We start from the raw sequence: 20,401 nt of genomic DNA, 5'->3' as shown, positions 1-20,401 counted from the left end.
CACACCTATACTGGGTGCAGAGCTCTGAAGCAAAAATTTTCACTAATAGAAAAAGAGGATGAGAGCCAGGGTCCAGAAGGTGAGTCTGAAACAGAGTTTAAGGTCAGAAAGAGAACATCTTTCTTCTGCCTAGACACAAGAACAGAAAAGTTTCCAGTTATGAGGTCCAGGAGCAAGATGAAGAAGAAGGGAATTTATACCCTCACAAGGGCTCCCTACCCACGCTAACTCCTGTTTAATTATGCAGCTCCCGTGGTGGATCGTTACCACTTCAAGACACTGAAAGAGTCCAGATACTTTTCCTAATCTCGTGTTATCACATTCTGAGCAGTGTATCACAAAATTCATTTTAAACAATGAATTAAGTCTATGATTCAAATAGTAAACTCAACAGCTGGATAGTGGATGGACTGGGAGATTTCCTATCTGAAAAGACAGCATGTTTTTAAAAAGATTTTCCCTGTTCCAATCTTTAATCTTTTTTGGTTCCTGTTTTCCTCTGAACAGCTGAAGATTTAATTTCCAGGGAATTAAATGCACAATTTGCCTCATTGTTAATGGTAGCTGTGCAAATGATTTGCCATGCCTAGTCCTGAAAAACATTCTGAGAGCTCCCAAAATGCTTCCTAGATTTTCTTGGCATGGTGGCAGCATTATTTTTGAGGTATCGATGCATTTGACATATCTTTGAACCTGGCTCCCAGAAAAGAAGAGAATGAGATCAGCTATAGAAGGAAAGAAAAGAAAAGAAAAGATCCTTCCTGCTTGCCAGGTTACATTCAATAGATAACTATTCAGAAGCTGTAATGGGCCTTTTTGTGTCCCTTCTGGAGATTTGTTCTGGTTAGCTTCTAAAGCTCTCAGTGGGTATGGTCTTGATCTGCCCTCTCTCTTTCTCACTGCTCGCCATATTCCAGCCAGATGCTGAAAAGAAATGATGGCCTTAGCATGGCCACTCTGCTGCAAACAAATATGCCTTGTGTAGTACCCTGGAAAGATACCCTTTGTGGTCTTGCACCATTGAAGTGTATGAGTTTTGCTACTGGCTTCAAAGGGAGCAAGATCTCACCTTTTGTTCCTGATCACGTCCTTGGAACAACCAAATAAGAAACCAAATAAGATCCTCAGAGGATCCATCCCAGGTTTGATCAGAGAACACATCAGACACTATGGCATTGGGGAACATATTAATACCTAGATAGATAGAAGACGAGCTCACAGGACAAGACACTGAAAGTTTTCTTTGGTTTGCGTGTAGACCACCAGCAATTCTGCACATATCCAGAACGTATGTAAAGAACAAACAGACTAACATCAAACATAAGAACAGCCATACTGGGTCAGACCAAAGGTCCATCTAGCCCAGTATCTTGTCGTCTGACAGTGGCCAATGCCAGAGGCCCCAGAGGGAATGAACAGAAAATCAAATGATTCATCCCCTGTCGCCCATTCCCAGCTTCTGGCAAACAGATTGCATCATGGCAAACCATGATGTCGAAGCTTTGGTGTGTTTATTAAAAGCAACCTGAGACATGACACCTTGTAGAAATCTTTTCATGGGATTTTTCTGGGCATCATTAATTTAGAAGGGTTACATATATTGCACTCAGTCCTTGGGAAACACCAGGTGTCTAGCATAGGACAGGACTGAAATTTCCCTGGAGGTCCTTGACCATCCTAAGAATATTTCTACATCACAACTATTACAAATATTTCCTCTAACACCTGCAGGGAAAAGTAGTTCAGCACATTTGATATTTAGAAATACAGGGCTGACTTTTACTTGCTTGTAAGACCAAGCAGACCAAAACATTCTGCACATATGCTAAACAGTCATCCCTTAAAACCAATAGTCACATTTTGGACACCAACGGCTCAAGTACTTCAAAATTCCAACCGGTTAATTCATATGCACATATATTTAAATATCAATGAAATATACTGAGACTTGTTATTTATAGTAAATTGAGACACCTAAAAAAATGTTTATAATGAATTTGCTCTTATCCTACCAACATTTTATTTATTTTGCATATACAGTACAGATACGGATCAGAGCTAACATTCACAATACTGTAATGAGAGACATATTTGTAGACACAAAATGCATGTATAGCATTTAATACATGTATCACATTTAAGGCAGTGAGTTTAAGCAATAAGCTTTGAAATCAGAATCTAATTTTGTGAAGTAGTAAAAACATGTAGGGGGAAAGTGTGTCTGGTTTTACATTAACTAAAAAATGCCCAAGCTCAACCCCAAAGGTAGATGGAAGAAATCCAAACCAGGGGGATGCTACAGGAGTGAAATTATCTCCTCAAGCAGAAAACATAACATTTGAGGCTCTTACATCCTTATATTTTCAATTTTCATCTTCATCTCCACCCCACATTTCAGGCAGTTTCTTTCTGTGCTTTCCTTTGTTCAGACACCAGATTCCTGACATGATATACAAGTTGCAAGATTTAAAGAATTAATATAATATGAAAAGTGACCCCATAAAAATAACATTGCATGGTTCCATCTGTATTGCCTTTACACCATTCCATTTCAAAATAGCCCAATTCACAAGTAGAAAAAAAAATGGATTCTGTTTAACTGCCGTGCACCCTGCAAACTCTCTCTGGGATTTGAAAGCCAAAATGTGTTTGTCCTGGCTCTCACATAATCAGTAATAAATGTTCTGCAGTTGGAACCTAGTTAACAATTCTGTGGATGTGTGAACCTGTAAAGAATCTGGCTCCCAGTTGCCTGGCATTTGCAGTACTAAGAGGAGTGAAAAGCAGTTAAATCTTATTTCAGTCAATAAAATCAGCAGAGATATTTGAAGTATGCAGAGGGAGCAGATCTCTTGAGTAAAACGGAGCCATTATTAAAATAGTCACTTTTCTAACCAGAACCACAATTTAAATTCTATGGTTTTCGTTTGCTAAGAGTTACCGAGTAGCTGAGGTTTGTACTCTAGTGATAATCACTGAACTCCAAGACTTGTTTTGAGAGTTAGAAGTGGTAGAGCCATGTGTTTTGAATTTAAAGTCTTAAAATTAGAGGCTCGATGTTATTCTAGCAAGGATACCGCCAGTGTCTCTGTGGGTCATAATTTTAAATCATCTGGAACCTGACTACTACTCATTAATGATTACAGGGAACAGTAATGAAAGTGTGGCGAGGGGGGAATAAATATGCAGCTATATAAGCAATGGTGTGTATTTTAATGTAGGGAAAGAATGTTATTACCAGTCTGACAGAGGACAATAAACATATCAAGCTAACTCTCTTCCTTCATTTAAGGATGCAATCTTGTTAAAGTAACAAAAATCCTAGACAGCGGCAGGGTAACTTTACAGAACTTTCAGTCTAGGAATGGAGCATTCCCATAAACATGTTATTGCTATGCTATCCTAGCAGAGTTAACTGGGTTTTTACATTCCACTTTTTTAAGAGTGAAATTATCCTGAGCAGGAAAGATTTGGTGGATTGGTATTAAAATTTTTAGCCATAGATCTAATCCATAGCTAGTACATACAATAAGCCAGTGATGGACAGCCACTTCCCGCAGCTCCCATTGGCCAGGAACGATGAACCGTGGCCACTGAGAGCTGCGGGCAGCCGTGCAAATGTAAACAAACAGTCTGGCGGTCCACCAAGCTGCTTGCCCTGACTGGCTGCGTGCGGCCCACAGGTTGCCCACCACTACAATACGCTGTTGCGCTGTGTTTTCCTCATTAGGAGTTTCCTGTCTTTCATATGAGGAAGCAAATATGGATGAGCAATAACTGTTTCCACTGAGCATTTAATTGTGGGCCTAAGAGGAACACAGAAACCTAAGTGAGGGCATATTGCATCTCCGGATGAGCTTGGGGCCTACTCTGCTGCACCAGATTTTCTAAATCTTTATTGACTCCTGTCCTGATAATGGGATACTGTTCCATTTGATGCTATGCATGAGACCCCATACTCTTTACACTGGGGCCATACTCTTTACGCTGGGGACTAATGCCCTTGTTGACTTCAATGGCAAAACTCTCATTAACCTCAATGGTGCAGGATCAGGCCCTTGAAGGGCAAAATTCTAGAGCCCTGTGCAAAGTCTGAGTAAATGGATCTTGCCCAGGTGATGGTTACATGAGCAGGGGGGTGATGAAATCCTTTCTTTCCCAAGGCAGAGTACACCAGCTCAACTGGGTACTATGTTCTCAGCACCCACCCCCTATCACGGGGACTTAGTGGATCTGGGTAACTGCAGACACTAGTGAAATCGAGGGCAAATAAAGTTTACCCCCTTCTCCTTTGGGAGCGTGAAGTTTAGTTTAGATGTTTACCTGCTTCTTTTTCTTTCTTTTTTTTTTTTTACCACTTCAGCACTGGTGGCTGAGCCACTGCCCATACTACTAACCTGTGCCCAGCTGCCTCTAACAATGTGGCAAGGCTAATTAATTCCAAATGGTACAGGTAAACCTTTACAGAGAGACCACTGTGACCTCTCAGGCAAATTTATGGGGAAATGCATGAAATCCACCAGCAAATTAAAACCCTGTGCACTTCTCAGCTTGTCCGTTATTTTTTTTTTTTATCAGCTCTGGCAAGGTTTAAATGGATTTAGCTTTCCAGAAGGAAAATAGAGATGGATTTAGAATACTTGCTAGAGTACTGTCCTCCATTAATATGGTATTTAATATCATTCTGCTAACAGCTTTTCTTCCTAGATTGCAATGACTTTGCTGACCATGCACCACCCCCATCACATCCCCCTTTTCCAAAGCAGATACTGGGATATTTGAAATGAAGTTACTTTGGGTTCTTAGAGATAAGGTCAGTTAGCGAAAGAATAGAACAAACATCTCTCTTTGTGACCCTGCTTGCACTGTCTTGTCACCCATTTTTCCTTCTTTTGCACAAGAACACATCGCAGTTGAACTGTTTGGTTTTGGGATGGTTTTCCTTCCTTAAAGTTATGAAAGGTCACTGGCTGTCCATTACTCCAGACCCACTGGTCCTTCTCACCTTTTTCCGGAAGTCCTGCAGCAAGAGAAACTGCAGTTAGGAAACTCACAACCAATAAAATCCACAGTATGTTCTATTGACAAAATTAGTTTCAATGACTTTATGTGAAAGAAAAAATCCATTAAAAGGAAAATCTATCATATAAAAACGGAGCACAAATATTTATCAAAACTTTAAATATATCTATTTCCAGACAATGTGTTGATAAAAAAATTAAGGCTCTTATTTTTTTTTGTAAAGTACGGCAGGTCTGCTCACAAACAAACCACCCCTACACACATTGGCTGGTGATCCTATAGCACGTTTGCTTTGACCTAGAAGGCTCAGTACAAAGTCTGAAGATAGGATTAGAGATGATGTACAAGATCCTCAATTAATGTATGTTTGCACAGCTCCACTGACTTCAAGTGAAACTACACCAGTTTACATCGGCTGTCGATGTGGCCCAGTGTTCATGCCCTTTATTATTTACTTACAGCGTTGGTACCCTATGGGATGTTCAAAACATGTTTAAAACAGCCACTACAGATAAAGTTTTGTTGCTTCAGTTTACAGTCTGTCCCATCATACAATATAAATACGGACTTGATACAAAGTCCTTCGGTTGTATTCATTTTTCCAACAGTAAAAAATGATCAGTGGTAAAAATATAAACAGCCGTGCTCTTAGTAGCCAGTGGATAAGGTATGAAACTTCTAGTGCTACTTTGGAAAATACAGGACAGAAATAACTAAAAAGCCAGCTCTACATGCTTCTGTATGTTAAATATTGTTCGAGCACTGAAAACATACCACATGCACCTTTACATTCCTTTATAAATGAGTAATGTGCAAGATCTGAGAAAACAACCAAAATAAAGTTACTTACCAATCCAAAATGGCTGTTTATTGGCAAACTTCCAGAGCCATGACATTTCTTTGGGAGAATGCACACTGGCTAGGTGACCATGGGACCTACACGTCAGACAAAAAAGGCCAAAGAGAGAATGACTTCCAACATTTTATAGTCAATGTAATAACCACTATTTACGTTCAAAAATGTAAATCTTGTAGCCCTAGTCCTGCAGTTCTGACCAAGAATCGGGTCCTTTATCAGGAATGTTTACAAAAGAGATACTAACATGGAGCAAGCTCTGTGTACATGTCATTGACATGATTTTAATTTATGATTTGTACTGCAGTAATTCCTAAAATATTCCACTCCGATCATTATACTAGTAAGAGAGATTCCTTGCCTTGAAGATCTTTACAATATAAGCAAACAAAAGATGGGAGGGAAAACAAAACCACAGAGAAGTGAAACACATCAGGGGCAGAGCTGTGAATAGAAGCTAGGTCTTCAGATGCTAGTCCAGCGTCCTATCCACTAGACCACACTGAACATTCAGCTTGTCGCTTTCCATCAGTAGGAATCAGCAACTAAGAAACCTGAACAAAATCCAAAAAAACTCTTGAGACCTGATTGGCTGTTTAGGAAACATTTTATGTTACGTTGCCAGAAGATTCATCAGAGAACAAATCATGGCTGATCCCTCTATTGTGGGCCCACCTAACACTTCCAATCTGAACACCCACTCCCCCTTAAACCTGGGATGCTCAAACTTTTTGGCTTGGACTCTTCTGTATTTATAACAGAATTCCACCTTTATCTCTACATTAAAATGATCATGTACGTAAAAAGGACATTAAAATATATGCTAAATAAATAGCGATAGTGACTTTGGTACATTCATTGAGCCAGTTGATCTCTAAACAGGACTACTTGACTCATTTCTTGAAAATTCAACATACAACTATCCTCACTGCTCAGTCTAAACTTCTATTCTGTTTTATTGCATGCAACGTAATGGTACTTTGCAAGTTAAATAACCCTCAGTGCTTTATAAGCTACACAGCCCTAGTAAGATGGATGTTTATGAGATACTGTAAACATGTTTGACAAGTAGACACATGCTTTCAGTTTGATTATTTGTATTACTGAGGAGCTACATGAAGGCAGCATATTTTGAATGGCTGATTAGAGCAATTTGCTCATATACCCAAAAAATAACATTTCTAATCCCATTGTCATTTCACTTTGAAGAACAGAAGTGAATTTTGGATCTTGGCCTTTGTATCATTTTTAAATAAAGCCATTTCTCTATACGACTTTTTCACAATGGCTCTCATTGAGCAATATTTACAGAGCTCTTGCATGTGTACATCGAAAGAAAAACAAATGCAAGAGACTTGTTCTTACATTATCCTCTATCCATGGATGTTGTGTTCAGTAACTCTATTGATTGAAAGCTCAAAAAATGATGAGGTCTTTGCCATTACAAATATTTTATTCTGTAAACACATACTGTACCTCCAGCCAACCAGCTTTGAAAGTGTGTGCTGTGTACAGCAGATGGCCTGGCTTGCTGAAACATACAGTATTTATACAAATTTTTATACGTGAGTTTACTGTACTAATGAAGCTACTGTGATCTATAGACCCATTTTTAGAAGCTTTTTAAATAACTGAGTTTTGACTTGACAGCGTGTGAAAGCTCCTAAGATGTGACTATGATATCTGATGTGAGTAGACATTTTGGAGTTGCATACCACACAGTGCATGTGCAGTGAATAGGCCTAATATTCTTATTTGTTATTTCTATTGTGCTAACATCTATGGATACCGAACAAGGATCACAGCACCATTGCGCTAGGCACTATACAAAGAAATAACACAAAGGCAGGCCCTGCCCCAGACAACTCAATCTTGGCGTTAGACGTTATGCAACAGATGAATAAATGGATACGTTGGGCTGGGGTGACCAGGTAGCAGCAGGGAATCACAGTCTTCTCAATAGTCTCACCAGCATCAGATGGCAGTGATTTTCAGAGATGGTGGCAAAGATAGGTTTTAAGAAGGGAATTAGATGATACGGCATTTAACCACCAACAGCTTCCTGGAGCCTTATCTTCACTAGCCCTCCCACTATTGCTATCCCTGGTGGAACTGAACAGGTGGTAATGTTGGTGGGAAATGTTCAGGAACAAAGCCTAGTATAGGCACAGCCTTAGAGAAATCTTTCCTCCCTATCCTGCTAATCCTCTTGGAATGCAGCAATTATCATCTACTGGATTAGGATAAAATGATACATTCCAAGAGGATTATCACCGTCTCCTCTGGTTTGTCTGAGCAGGACATGAGAAGGAAGTTTCTGCTATCCCATGAGAAAGGAAGGTAAAGAGGAATCTGTTACTCCCAACCTTTCTACAGCAAGCCAAAATCAATTCCCAAACAGCATGGTCTCAGTGAAAATGGAGGTTTCCCACCCACTGGCCCGAGGAAAATTAAAAATCTCATAACTTAGTATTTTTCCCAACAGTGGTAGTAATGGTGGGAATACTAGTGTAGACCAGGCATTGGAATTTTAGCCACCATATCATCTACGCCTGCTCTAAGCATAGGTAAACAAGATAGTGATTAAAATGCCCACAGGCCTGTCAATGCTGGTGCAACCACTGGTGAATCTGCACGGGTGGAAGCAACAATGACACATCTGCAGAAAAACAGACTAGTGTAGCTCTCCTCCCGCCTTTATTATTTGACATTAACCTTCAGCTGCATTAACCAGGAACACCATCAAAATGCTCTTTATTTGGAGAGACATCACTCCTTTTAATCCCCAAAAGTTACACATGTTCCATGCAAATCTGGCCCCTTACTTTTATTGTTGAAGTATATTTACAGCAGATATAAAGCATAATGAAATGGGAGTTATGGAAAGTTATTTATGCTGAAGAGACAAATCCCACAGAATTGTATAGTTTTCCTTGCTAAATTTCTTGTCTCTCTCTCTTATTAGGTCTTTGTGAAAAGTCATGGGCCACATTTGAGTCTTGGCAGGTTGAGAAGGACAAATAAATCCAGTCCATCAAAGACCAGTGTATTCAGAGTCAAACTCAAGTTTCAGAGGGAGGGTCAAAGTGCCCTGGCAAACTTCCCAGTTCAGTAACAATTAGGAGCTGAGCCTCAATTCTTAATTTCATTAAAACACTCTCCATGACTCTAGGAGAAATCTGAATTCATATTAACTTTCTCATTTGATTTTAATTCACTCACTCACTCAAGTCTGAACAGAGAACTTTATAAATCCACAGGTTTATCGGAAAGAAAACTTGCGGGCGGGGCGGGGCGGGGGGACACGACACAGGGAGGTTGGTAGAGAAAAAAATAGAACCAAAATAAGCTCTTGTGACTGGTTCCTAAAGCCACTATCAGCACAGCAGCAGCCATGGTTTCATACACCAGTTTGCCCAATTCTACCCTTACTTAAATATTTATACATGTACAATTTTATTAAATGGAAAAACTAGAGCAGAGATTCTCAAACTAGTGGTCCACAAGCTCCATTTAGGTGGTCCGTGGATAGTTCCCTCTAAGGTGCATGCCTGGGCGGCCACACACAAAAGAATGAAGGGCCACGCACCTAATTAGTGAAGCCGTGCAGGTGTGGCTCCACTAATTAGGTGCCTGGACTCTGGAGAAGATGCACACGTAAGGTGAGGTGGTGGCCTTGGGAGGAATAGGGGGTAGGTGGGAGGGGGCAGTGGGGTAAGAAGAAGGGGTGGGGGGAATTTGGGACATGCAGGGTTGCGGCAGCCAGAGAAAGAGGTGACTTTCCCCAGCTCCAGGACTGTGGCTGCTGGGGAGAGATGGCCCTCCTTCCCAGCCCCAGCTCGGACGCTGCCATGACCGGGGAGAAAGGGCACATCCATCACATTAGAAAGGGAAATTAAAATATGAGTTGTGTGCTTTTATTTGTAGAACAAAAAAAGGTTTTCTTTATATAGCACTTTTATCCAAAGCGTGTTACAATAGTTAGCTAACGATACAAACAACATTTGAAAAGATCATTAAGTGGTCTGCTGAGACCCTCGGCAATTTTCAAATGGTCCGCAGGAAAAAAAGTCTGAGAACCACTAAACTAGAAGAATTTAGATTCCCCCTTTGTGATTCAATGATAGAAAAATGAACATTTAAATTGGAGCAGGAGCTGATCAATATCTTGAACTACAACTACCCATGTCACCCATGTCACTATACCAGCAAAAAAATTTACAATATACATTTACAGCTTATCTCCAAATTTAAATATAGCAGAAGGCAATTAAGAAATTTGCTTTAATATATATATATATATATGTATTATATAAATGTATAAGAGTTATATGTAGTAATATGCATAGTTTCAGAGTAATATATGAGTTTATATATAAATATTTGTATTATACTTTTATATACAATTACATGTGTGCACCTATATATTCTTCTGTGAATCTATGCATACTAATCTGCATGTTGTAATTTAAAATAGAACATCTACTGTAATAAGACAAAATCTACTGCAATCACAGAATGCCATTTCATTTGATTTTTCAAAGCTTCCACACCTTCTCTAGCACACCTGCTGCCATGCTGAATCAGGGAGGAGGGGTTCACAGGTGCTCAAAGTCATATAAACGTTATCATTTATTACCTAATTTAAGGTTCCATTTGAATGAAGCTGCAAGAAGACATGTGGGATTGCTTTGGGAAATTACACATCTTTTCTTAAACCCATGAAGGAACTTTTCACCTCAAATGTTTGGAATTCTCTGGCCCTATATGTAACAAGATTTCTCTTTGTCTTGCTTGACACCCTTGCTCTGGGTGCCCCATTAGCTCTCAAAGTTTCAGTTACAATTTTTCTGTTGGTGATTCACAAATCTGTGTCTCTACTCTTAATTGGGCTCCACATATACAGTCCTACATTCCTGCCTGTTTTGCTGACATTTCTTCCTGATGTCCCACTGTCAACTCTAGGTTCCATAAGAACATAAGGGCGGCCATACTGGGTCAGACCAATGGTCCATCTAGCCCAGTAGCCTGTCTTCCAACAGTGGCCAGTGCCAGATGCTTCAGGGGGAATGAGAAGAACAAGGCAATTCATCGAGTGATCCATACCCTGACATCCAGTCCCAGCCTCTGGCAGAGAGTTAGGGACACCCAGAGTATGGGGTTGTCCATCTTAACATGGACAAAACATATCCATCTTATCCTTACTCCCAAGCACTACACTTCTTCCCATTCTTCGTCATTGTTAACAGCTACACCATCATCCCTGTCATCCAGGCCTGTAACCTGGGGATCTGTTTTTTAAACCACCCTTTCCCTTATCCCAACTATCCAAGTCATATTCAAATCCTGCCACTTTTTCCTCGAAAACATCTCCAAGATCTGACTGTTTCTGTCTATCCCTACAACTACAGTGCTCGTTTGCACACATTGTGTTATTCAGATTTTATATTACTGTGACCTATTACTACCATGGCCACTTTGTTCACTTGTCTTTTAGGCCCCCAATCACACGTTCAACTTTATGCACGTGACTAGTCACACTGAATTTAGTGGAACCACTCACATATGTAAAGTTACAAGCATGTGCATATGGGTTTGCAGGATCAGTCATTAGCTTCTAAGCGCATTAGGGCAAGGACTATTTCTTTTATGTCTGGAAAGTGCCTAGCGCATTGCAGGTGCTACCAAAAGTAAATAAGTAATAATTATGAGACTAATTATTTAGATCTACATGATTAATTTATCAAAGATGAAATGCAAAGCAAAATGAAAACTGAGCTAAGCACTAATTTCTTTGCTAATATCCCCACTACCCAAATGGTGAGGGACAGTTAGCAGAGAAAGAAGTTGGTTTTTTTAAATGCTTTTTTCTGTCTGTAAAACCCTTCTAGAACTTCCTGGTTCACTGAACATGCTCCAGAAGAATCACAAATATCAGAATGCTCAGTGCAATCTACACAACCCATGGTATCTCTCATGTTCATTCTGGGAGAGTTTCAGGGAACCAGGGAGGGAAAAACTGACAAAAAATAAAACTGGCTACTTAACATTTGTTTAATGATACTTTCCCACAACCCAGATTATCATCTGAATTTAACATAACTTTCTCACTCACTTTGCAGCTCTCACTTTTAAGAAGGAAGAGGAGTGGGAATGCTTTTATTATTACTTATGGACCTCAGCCCTTCCCATCAGCTTCCCTGTTTCCCAAAAGCTTTGAAAATAAGGCAGGTTTTTCCTTCTCTTCATATGTTGAACATACATCCCAGCCAATACGCCTTGCCTGTATTTTTTTCTTTAAATTTATCCCACATTGTCTTAATTTACCCACAAAGCAATTATGAGCAATCACTTCCCCCTCTTTAATTCACCTGACTTTTTTTTTTTACTTCAAAGGAGTTTTTAAAAAACTATGCAAAAAAGGCAGAAAGTGAACAGCATTTTTTAAAACCACATCCTCTCTCTTTCCTGTTTGAATCTAATAACATTTTAAAACTGCATGGATATTTTCCCTTATGAAAAACACATGAACAAGACAAAAACCCTAGTATTCTGATGAGATACTGTAAACAGGACAAAATGTTAACTGTGGAAATACATCGTTTAAGACCTATGTTTGTTCCTAGCTCTTTCCAGGAAACATGCAACCTTTGCTTGTGGATTTTGTTTCAGCTTAGTGGAACCGTTTTCACCACTATTATCCAAAACGAGCATTTCAAGGTCAGTCCTACAGCTTGCTGGAAGGGAGGAATATTAACAAGTGTGACTATCCCATTCCCTGCTCCCTTCTTAAATTGCCCAGAGGTTGTCAGCAAGCATGGAAGCACTAGATCAAAAGCTCAGGGTTTCATTGTTGGAACTGTATGTCAAGGTGGACGTTGGGCAGGTGAAAAACCAAACACCTCAAAGAAGGTCTGTTAAAAGAGGGACTACTGGCCTGCAAAAATATGATCTCAAGGTCCTGTAAAAATACACACTCCCCTTCCAGTAACATTCTTCTGTGACTACCTCCCATTCCTGACATGTGCCCTCCTGTCCCTACCCCTATGATGTGCCTTATCCCACAGCCTGTGAAGAGACCAGCAGTGGATTGATTATGCCAGTCATATGCTTCCAGGGAAATTCCTCCCAATCCCCTTGTGGCATCTTTACAGCTCACTCTAATTGATGAGTCTGTCTGATCTCCTTTAAGATTAGTCTTTTAGATGTAAAATCTCCTGAGTGTGAAATGGGGAAACAAAAATCACTCTGTGCTGGTACCATGCAAGATCATGGGACAAAATAAGAAACTGGCCACCTTAGTCTTAGCAGATCTTTTTCAAGCACTTTAAGCACTGAGTGGTCAGTGAACACCACAAAGGAGATCAACAGACGTTGGGTTCAATTCTCATCTTATCCTAAGCTGGTCATGCCTAATACATACAGTCAAACCATCAAGTTGCCCAAGGGATGTGTTTAATTCCCACATTTTAAAAATAGCCATTAATAACATGCCCCAGTTTTTAGAATATGCTTTGCACCTACCTAGCTGATCCAACAAGAAGTCATCCAGCTCTTTTTTCCATGCCTGGCTTTTCTTTTTACATGATGCCAAGCTGCAGAGCAGAGCATACTGAGATATATAAACAAACTCTCCTCCTTCCATGGACTGAAGCACCTTCATTCTCATGCAAGGGGAATTAAGTGATTTTTTCCCCCAGTAAGAAAGGTTAACTCCAACTCAAGATACATACAGCAGTCTTGAGTTGCAGTGACTAGGGGGTAGGCCATAGCATCCACAGTAAACCACTGGAAGCCTGCTGAAAGGTGACCTGTAAAAGGCTCTTCAAAGCCTTGAGAACTTGGAAAGGAAAGCACTAGATAAATGCAAAATATTATTATTAAATGCTCCATAGAGTCCCCCTAAAGTCATTCTCCATTGCATCACTGCAATATGCATATGACAACTGAGGCAAAAGAACAATATAGGAGAGGACAGAACCAAAAGTCCCAAGAATCCCACGATAACCCTCAGGATTTTTGCCTCTGAATTTAGGTAGTGGATCTGTAAAACTTCCTTAAGCCAGCAGCTGGCAGGCTGAATTATTACTGAGTGGTGCCCTAAGCAATTAAGATAAGAACTGGGTCTACAAATCTAAGATGATGCATACAAAATATGTTGTGAAGACAGAGCAAATTAGGATGGAAAAAATCACACTGTATATTATTCTAATGTATATATTAGATGTTAGACCATTCCGGATTTCTGGATTAAATACATACGCATATGGCTCCACTTGGAATCACTGGCTTTATAATTATCCAAAAAGTAACTTATAGCATTTTTAAAGGTTTTTGGATGCCTGGTGGCATCATTATGCAATGTATTAATATGTGGGCAGAGTGACTAATAGCTCTCTAAGGATATATTTTTAGTTTTAAAAAAAATAAAGGGGAAAAACAGCTACAAGTTGATGCTGTATGCTAACAGAAGGTAATGGTGTACATAGTTCTACTCCTCAATAATCAGAGAACACAAAGCAAACCAGACGTCCTTTCAGATACAAACTATTAGGCTGGAACTTTCAAAGGATCTTAAAGGAGCTAGTGAACTAAATTCAATGGGATTTGGGCAGCTAACTTCCTTATGGTTCTTTTAAAGTCTAGGAGGGGCCATTAGACCATCTCCTCTAACCCCCAGTATAATACAGGCCAGAGAATTTAATTCAGTTACTCATGCATTGAGCCCAATCACTTGTGTCTGGCTAAGGCATATCTTCCAGAAAGACATCCGGTCTTGATTTGAAGACTTCACAGAGAGAATCCATCACTTCCCCCGGTAGTTTGTTCCAAATGGTTTGTTACTCTCATTGTTAAAAACATTTGCCTTATTTCTAATCTGAATTTATCTGGCTTTAATTCCAGCCATTGGTCAGGTTATGCCTTTTTCTGCTAGACTGAAGAGCCCTTTAGTAACTATTTTCTCCCCGTGAAGGTGCTTGTGCATTGTAATCAAGTTACCTCCAATTCTTCTTTTTGATAGGCTAAATAGATTGAGCACCTTAAATCTCTCACTTTAAGGCAATTTTTCCAGACCTAAAATCATTTTCATAAAATCTCAGCCTTAGGGGTTCAGTTTTACAAACTCTATCTCATGAATTCAAGCACATGAATATCAGGTTAATAAAGTGTGTTTCTTAGTAGGTCTTCCCTTAAACAAATTGCCAGAATCAGGCTGACAGTATGTTATTCGCACTTGCCCATGTCCACAGAGGCAGTTGTGCTGGAGTAACAGATTAAGGTGGAAGGACAAACTAAGAACAATGGGAAGACTCCTTCCTCTTTACCATTTTCTGCAGGCTCTTTCAGCGCTCTCCCAGATTGCATTTCTAACTGGAGTCAGAAGGTAGCAGTGTTTATCCTGGGGACTCCATCCAGGAGGACATTTCCTGGACATCACCCCCTAGGGAAAAAAAGCAAAATTCAGGAGACTGCAAATGTGTATATACTTTTTGTATGATCCAACTCCTGTAAAAACGGCCCCCTTCTAATATGAGTAAAATTATACATATACACACAATAATACACAGCAGTACCACTGGGCCAGTGAGCAACAGCAAGCCCAGCAGAGGGAGAAACACCAAGTGAGCCAACCTCCAACTCGGCCAAAGAAGAGGTCTATGAACCCTGTGTGTTATCAGCAGAATCACCAACCCCAAGAATTCAAAAAATCATGAGTCAGACCCCCTCCCCACCTCAAATTCATGAAAGTGTAAAACTAATATACACCAGAGTTCATTCCATTTGTATTCTGGCTTTTGAACCTTGAGGGTTTTCTCTGCAATCATGAAGGCTAGACACTTCCTTTTTTAAAAAAAAAAAAAGAAAAAAAAAGAAAGAAAGCTGAGATTCTTGTGTATTTGTGTCACTCCAGGCTCTAGGGGCTTTAAGGAAAACACCAAATATCATGAGAGTTGGCAACACACCCCACGTGCCATTATTATGGCCTAAGTTTCCTTGGACTCCTGGATAAGCCAGCCTCCTGTCATTTTGTCTTGAGCATGTGTGAGTATATACAGTAGCCTAGTAACCAAGTGCTAATTATTTGACAGAAGTGACAACACTGATGTTTAAAAATTCCATTTGGTCTGTGCTTACATTCTGGCAGGGAAAAGCTGCTCCAGACTCTAACCAAACCCTAATAATTTACAAGCAGAGTGGGATCGCCAAATACTCTGGTGGGTCGTGTTCCTTTTCTCCTGATCTTTCATTTCCCACCCCATATAATCTGGTTCTCTGCCATGAAACTTTTCTCGATATAGGCCTGACCCAAAGCCCACTGATGTTCCATTGAAATATCCTATTGACTTCAGTGAGTTTTGGATCAGACCACATATTATCAAACATTACCACCTCCTCCTCTGTGTGACAGAGTTTCTTGGGGAACAAGAGATGAACCTAAGTTTCCCACTCTCCTTAAAGAGAAGCTATGGGGAAGAACTATAAATAATCTGCTTGGGAGACAACCTATGGGAAGGCAAAATGCCATTGTGCTACATTTTTCCTCTTATGTTAATTTCCTTTGTTTCCTGGTTATAAACATTGTGCTTGAGAAATCAAAACATTAAAATGACTATAGACAAAAAAGCCCCAGAATTGTCTAATCTATTTTCACCATCACATCTGACTGAAGTGCAAAGAGCTAACAATGTGAATGGTGACCTGGAAAAGGTTTTTGTCTGTAGTCATTTTAATGTTTTGATTCTCATTTACTAGAACAATTCTTTAATGTTGGAGTTGAAATAGCTACATTTTGGGTCTAAACTGACCTGGAGGTCTCTGTGCAACTCTCTCTCTCTTTCATATGACCGAGCACTCTCTAATGCAGTCATCTTATAATTACTTCTGAGTGGAATGGATGACACAAAATTAGACTTCTGAATCTTCACCCACTTTTAGAACCAAACATGAACAAAAACATTTCCAAACCATTTTGATAAATGTTTTCTCACATCTGGTATCCTGTCCAAGCCATAAATAAAAGTGCCAGGAATCTCACAAGAAATCCTGAATTTCTGTGATTTCCAGTCCAATTTTGCAGCCTTGACAGATCTGGATAGTTCAGATAAAGTTCTGAACCAGAAACCAAACCTGATAGAAGACAATGACACAGGATATTGAATGTGCTGGCATCTCCTGGGAAGAAGAACCACAACTAGCAAGTGACTGTAATCAGTGCAGGAACTGGACTGCCTGATGTATCAGAGACACAGGAGGAGCTAAGGTCTAAGGTAAGGTAAGGCAGCCCATCACTGTCTAGTAATCCATGGTTAAAGTTCCGAACAAGGTGATGTCTATTGATTATAACACTTCAATCCTCTTTAATATCTTTTATCCACATTGGGCATTTGGGACTTGATCTAAAATCTATTGAAGTCATTGGGAGTCTTTCCACTGTCTTCATTTGGCTTTGAATCAGGCTCTTGACACACAGTTTCTCCCACAGGTCAGTCTGTAGGGCATGGGTTTCTGCCAGCAGATTGTCCATAGAACACTTTGTTGCAGATTTACAGTCTTTATACAATTTGAAATGCTATCCTATAGTTAAGGTCATATGGTATATTGTAACTTAGAATACACTCTGAGAGCTTGGGGGAGGGGGTTGGTTTGGTTTGGTTTGGTTTTGAATGATCATTATTATCTGGCTCCAAGAGAACATATATTTTTCCATAGGAATTTTTCTTTAAAAGCTAATTTTACGTGCTATGTGCTGTTTTGCAAAATGTTGTGTTCATTCCTCATCCCCAAGTCTCTCTGAGGAAGGTCATGTCTGCTATTGAGCTGGAAAGGTAGGACAGGTAGAGGCCAGCTGTCAGCTGCCCTGATGTTAGATGACGAGACAAATTCCTTTCTGCCCCTAGATGGGATTCTTCCTTGGTACTATTATAATAATAAATAAAAAAAAGGAAAAAAAAGAAGGAAAAAATGTAAAAAGGAAAGGCAGGTCAAATATTAAAGATTTTTTCTTTAATAAGCAGCTATTTTAAGCGTGGTATTCATAGATTCCAAGGCCATTCCATCAGAGGGACCATTGTGATCATCTAGACCGACCTCCTGCACAACACAAGCCATAGAATTTCCCCCAAATCATTCCTAGAGCACATCATGCTGGATAGGGCAAGGGGCTGAGATTCAAGACAGCTGGGTTCTACTTCCAGCTCTGTCACTGACATGCTGTATGACCATACACAAGTCATTTCCCTTCCCTGTGCCTCAGTTTCCCTTCCCCACACACTTTGTCTTGTCTATTTCGATTGTAAGCACTTTGGGGGCAGGGATTGTCTTTTGTTCTGTATTTGTACAGCACTTAGCACAATCGGTCACCAGTCTTAATCAGGGCCTCTAGGTGTTACTCTAATACACATAATAAATAAAGTGACTCTATAGTCAGGTAGCGAGAGAGAGGGTCTGGGAGTTAAGAGACCTGTGTTCTAGACCTGACTTTTCTACCAATCTTGTGTGTGACCTTTGGCAGGTAACTTAACCAGCTCCAGCTCACCCATCTGCAAAGTGGGGATAATAATACTTAACTACCTTTCGAAAAGTGCCTTTGGAACATGAACTATGTACGCACAGAGTATCATCATCATTCAATATGAAAAGAAACCTTGTTTCATTTCCTTGGCTATGTCAAAGTACTGCAGGTAACAATCCTACCGTGGCAGTCAATTAACTGGATGGGACCCAGCAGATTTCCTCCATCTCTAACTTACATTTTCACTGTACTGTTTCAACAACATAATTTCCATTTATTTCTTTTTCCTATTACAACTTTTCTATATAAGTTAACTCACCTGTGAAGGGAATGATCTTCATAATTTTACACCTACCCTTTTGCAGCATCAGCAGGAATCTGAACTGTTCTTAATAGGATCATAGTGTTTCCTCTTTACTTCTTTGCCCTCATTTAGTGTAAGAGGCTGAAGAAAATCTATTATTTAATAACATTTGTTCCTGTTGAAGGACCATAACGCTGGACACTTGATTTCTGTAAAAATGCAATGACAGCACTTCTACAAACACAGGGTCAGATCTTCCACTGGTGTAAATGCACATAGCTCCATTCAAGTCAACAGAGTTATGTTAATTTACATCAGTTGGGGATCTACTCCATTGTTTTTGCAGCTCCTACATCAGGTCCCCCAGATTTTCTGTATTTTTGTGAGGTTGGTCATAAAATCCATTCCAGGCCATAGTGAATAGCAGAAGTCAGATAGGGCAGTTCTCTACCCATTTCATTAATTACTTTGCAGCCCTTTTTCAACAAAGGATGTTGATTCTGCTCAGACCATCTGAACAAAGAGGTTTTCTGTGAATTGGGAAGGGGAAAGTAGGAAACCAAACATTTTTAAAAGTCAATTTACTTCTCAGAAAAGGTATCCTGCAATAAAAATCTATAGGCTATTTTCAAAGTAGTGCAGGGGATTTGACCACACACCTTCAGTTACAGATGCATGGTCAAGTTCCTTGTGCTGATTTGAAAATCTAGATTATAGTAAAGATACAACATGGATAGCAGCAGTACAAGCTTGTCCTTAATGTCCCACCAATATCCCTAAAGCCTATGCCCTGGTCTACACTAGAACTTTAGGTCGAATTTAGCAGCGTTAAATCGATGTAAACCTGCACCCGTCCACACAATGAAGCCCTTTATTTCGACTTAAAGGGCTCTTAAAATCAATTTCCTTACTCCACCCCTGACAAGTGGATTAGCGCTTAAATCGACCTTGCCGACTTGAATTTGGGGTACTGTGGACACAATTCGATGGTATTGGCCTCCGGGAGCTATCCCAGAGTGCTCCATTGTGACTGCTCTGGACAGCACTCTCAGATGCCCAATTGTTTGCCGTTGCTCTGACGCAGGGAGGGGCGACTGAGGACACGGCTTACAGGGTTGGCTTCAGGGAGCTAAAATCAACAAAGGGGGTGTCTTTACGTCAAGGAGTATTTCAGGCAGGACTGCATGGAGGGTTCCAATAGGAAATGGTGCACCTAAGTTATCGTTCTTATTGGAACAGGAAGGTTAGCCTGGCCTCTGATTGATACATGGCTAGATTTACCTCGCTGCACCTTCTCTGTCAGTGACTGCAGTGTGACCTAGAAGAATGAGTCCCCTAGACGGAGGAGGGGGGGAAGCAAATGAATACAGAACAAATCTGGTCTATTTCTTGTTTTGATCCACTCCATCTATCTTTTACATCTTTGGCTGGCAGCAGACGGTGCAGAAGGACTGCATGCCATCCACATCTCATGGCTGCTCGGCAGAAGATGGTACAGTACGACTGCTAGCCATCCTCATCTCTTGCCTGCCTGGCAGAAGATGATACAGTATGACTGCTAGCAATCCGTATCGCCTGCCTGCTCACCATAAGACGGTTCAATAGGACTGACTGCAGGACTAAAGAGAATGACCTGGTCAAGTCACTCCAAATTTAGTCCCTGCGCCCATGTCTGTCCAGGTGCTCCCAGCCGACGTGGCCAGGA

The 20,401-nt window shown here is 40.3% G+C and overlaps 1 pseudogene across 1 annotated transcript in view; it reads right to left on the bottom strand.

Annotated features, from left to right (window-relative positions):
- The window catches only part of LOC311524960 (FRAS1-related extracellular matrix protein 1-like), a 128,301-nt pseudogene that overhangs the window by 1,345 nt on the left and 106,555 nt on the right, over positions 1-20,401 (bottom strand). Inside the window, exons 37-40 of the transcript in view lie at positions 16,917-17,008; positions 15,205-15,320; positions 5,873-5,958; positions 4,878-5,020 (exon numbers count right to left, since the gene is read on the bottom strand). The product of the transcript in view is annotated as an FRAS1-related extracellular matrix protein 1-like (transcript). The remainder of the gene's footprint in view (positions 1-4,877; positions 5,021-5,872; positions 5,959-15,204; positions 15,321-16,916; positions 17,009-20,401) is intronic.

The sequence above is a fragment of the Lepidochelys olivacea genome, assembly GCF_965140295.1.
Source record: "Lepidochelys olivacea isolate rLepOli2 genome assembly, chromosome: 8".
Taxonomy (NCBI): Eukaryota; Metazoa; Chordata; order Testudines; family Cheloniidae; genus Lepidochelys; species Lepidochelys olivacea.
The sequence above is the reverse complement of the archived record's forward strand: the minus strand, read 5'-3'. Positions and strand labels throughout refer to the sequence as shown.